The following is a 3,378-nucleotide window of genomic DNA, read 5'->3' as shown; positions in this document are numbered from 1 at the left end:
ATGTTAGCAGTGAGTAGATTTCAGTTAACACATCAATGCAAAACATACACAGCGTTCAGTGCATACTGATCTACTTTATTACTCGTGAGCTTGTTACAGTTAAGGTTTGTCTAAATGCAACTTAATTTCTGAATGGAACAGACTTATTTCTGATTTAATTAGTGTAGCTGTAATACAGAGTTCCTTTTTTCAGAGAACAAGGCACAACATTATTCCCTCTTTGCACATATGTAGTGCATGTGCCCAGGAGATCATCAGATGATGATCGGTCTTTGTCCCACACCTCCAGCTTCAGGTCATCATTGACTTGGCAGTTTGGGAAGTTGAACTCCGCAACCCACACAGGATTACGGGTACTCTGCTGAAAATCTGTCATCCCCCCATAAGAAGAGCCGCACCAGATCTTGACGTATGGATCGGGTTTGCTTCCAAACATATTATTTGCAGCAAGGTTACTGGCTTGTACACTATGAACCCGAACAGCAGCATTAGCAAATTTCAGCTGAAACACCAACATCAGCACAGCCAGAGACCTCAGCCGATGATGATAAAAGATTGCCATGACTGTCAGAAAGAATGTTCAATTATAATCAAGATTATATACCCAGATATTGAAATGCTAAAGTAAGGTCAATGTAGAGTATTAAAAAAATGTGAAAATTGAGACATTTTTAAATTCAGAAAGATAATAACTAAAACATTACTATTTTGTAAGGAAACAAGGAAAACTTTACCCTGTCCAAGTTGTTTTGTCCCAGAGAGAATCTGGATGGTATATAAGAGTGTCTAAGTAACTGGCTTCTTCACTACTCAGTTTCAGTCTGTTCACACATTTGGTCCAGTCCTGGTTAAATAGGCTGTATTCTGGCAACCACCCCAGTACTTTAGTGCACGCCTAGTAAAGGATAAGTACTGGAATTTACCAAAGATAAATTCCAGTGTATTATTCAAAATTAACTTTATACATAAATAATAAAAACTTAAAGTATTAAGTACATTACACATTCATAAGGAAAACTTTACATTATAATTTAAAAGTCTACATTATAATTTAAAAGTTTAAAAGTCCACAGATTTGAAAGACAAAAAAACATACACAGAAAAAAACTAATTAAACCTTGCAGCTTGTGACAAAACACTGAGGTGTAAAGATACAAAACAATTGGTCTGTGCAGGAAACGTCTCAGGTTCCTTGACTGTAACCCTCCTCCCTTAAAAAACGGAAACGAGATGCTGCGTTTCAATATGCTAATGAGAACATTCTTTGTACGACCGGTTTTGAAGCATTTGTGTCAGACATGCCAAGAAATGGCTTAAATAACCTCGGTAGGTGACGTCATTTGATTATGTTGCCCGCAGTTGGAACCAGCTTCCAGAAGAGATCAAATGTGCTAAAACATTAGCTACATTTAAATCTAGACTCAGAACTCATCTGTTTAGCTGTGCATTTACTGAATGAGCACTGTGCTTTGTCAGAACTGACTGCATTATGTATAATCATTTTCTGTTTTTAACTGTCTTAAATTTATTTTAAATCAATTTTTAAATCATTTTTAAATCATTATATCAATCAGTTTTTACATTTTTTGTTTTATTGTTGTGATCATTGTTTTTATGATTGTTCTACTTCCTTTTTTGTGATTATTGTTTTTATTATTGTTTTTATGATTATTCTACTTCCTTTTATGTAAAGCACTTTGAATTACCTCTGTGTAAGAAATGTGCTATATAAATAAACTTGCCTTGCCTTGCCTATGTCCACCTGAGGGTTATAAATAGAGGAGAGACACAGAGAGAGTACACATCTTCAAGTTACATCTTTGTCTGAAGAGACGTCCAGGCACGTCTACAGTGCGTCATTGAGGCGCAGCATCTTGTTCCCGCTTTTTAAGGGAACAGGGTTACAATCATGTAACCCGAGACTTTCCCTACCAAAAGCTTCACTCAGTGCTGCGTTTCAATATGCTAATGGGAGCGAGAATACAAATGCCGCGGTACTGGAAGTGTCTGGACCCCCCAAGTTTGTGTAGTGTGTGTGCGCACAAACATCGAAGAGGTCTCAGACATGACTCTAGGATGTTAACTTCAGGACATGTGAGCCCGGAGTAGCATGGACATCCAAACAATAGAATCTGATAAATGTGTGCGGAAAGGACCAGCAAAGCTTGACCCAATGTGACATAGTCCGTTAGTGGCCGTTTTGAGTGCTACGAGCTGTCCCCAGTCTCATGGGGAGACTTGGCGGGGTAGACACTTGTTGAAAGCCTTCGAAGAGCTTCCACAACACAAGAGATATGCTCTTCTACAAGCCTGGCCAGTGTGCTTTGCTGAATCTCTTGAGAAGAAGATCAAGATGTTTCAAGAAGTGATCTGGGTTGTATCTCTTGTTTCTTCTGGTGTAGCAGTGATACCTGTGCCTGGTGTATCAGCAGCAATGCAAGCATTGTTGTGCTTTTCCTCACAAGGTGCTACTGTGCATTTGGTTTGGATGACAGATCACTGACAAGGCTTTCAGAAAGAGTGAACAAGCCTCACCTGAATGATCTGGCCAAATCAAAGTTTGTTACTGCCATCAGAGAAAAAGCTTTGACCAGAATGCAAGTCTCTGCTGTGCTTGCTACCCTTGCTACAGCTGAGATTATGTTGAGTCTCATTCCAGGTGTAGGTAGTGCTGCTGCTGCTGCTGCTGCAGGATTATTCTTTGGTACTACTTATTACCTCCTGAGAGAAGGATTAAATCATCTGGCAAATACTATTTGAGAAGTCAGAAAAGAAGCTGGTCTGGACAAAATATAATAACACCTAAAACAGTGGTTCTTAATCCTGGTGCTGGGGTTTGTTGACTTGTTTTCCTATGGAGCATGTATGCATTTTCACTTCTGTCATTGAACTATAGTTTTGCAAATGAACAAAATATAGGCCTATATGGTAATGTGTATTTAAACTGAATATATTGTTTAAATCAACAGGAGGTAACTTGGCATAAAAAACATAAAAACAATATGAACAATCATGTTCATTTGACAAACATAACTTAGGTAACGTAAACAGAGATACATTATGTTGAGAGAACATAATAAAAAATATGTGCAAACAAATCCAATAGATTTTTTTTCATTGTATAATTTACATTTTTGTGACTTTTTCCCATGGTTAAAAATGCATCTCTCTGTTGCCTAGCAACTTTTGTTCTAGTTGTGTTTAAATTTTATTGCTAAGCTAAAATTCCCAATTGTAAAAAAAAGCCATGTTGATGCCTGCAAATCGACAACTGTGTTATTCATTCAGGGGTGGTCTAGTAGTTCTTACACAATTATAGGCTATTTTACAAAAGGGATCACATTTTTCAGGGTGATGACTTCATAAAATATGACAGAC

The 3,378-nt window shown here is 37.6% G+C and overlaps 1 pseudogene; it reads left to right on the top strand.

Moving 5' to 3' along the window:
• The first annotated feature begins 2,076 nt into the window (after positions 1 to 2,076).
• LOC127164522 (interferon-inducible GTPase 5-like) lies at positions 2,077 to 2,796 on the top strand (annotated as a pseudogene).
• Positions 2,797 to 3,378: the final 582 nt, after the last annotated feature.

This window comes from Labeo rohita, chromosome 4, assembly GCF_022985175.1.
Source record: "Labeo rohita strain BAU-BD-2019 chromosome 4, IGBB_LRoh.1.0, whole genome shotgun sequence".
In the NCBI taxonomy this organism is placed as follows: Eukaryota; Metazoa; Chordata; class Actinopteri; order Cypriniformes; family Cyprinidae; genus Labeo; species Labeo rohita.
The sequence above is the reverse complement of the archived record's forward strand: the minus strand, read 5'-3'. Positions and strand labels throughout refer to the sequence as shown.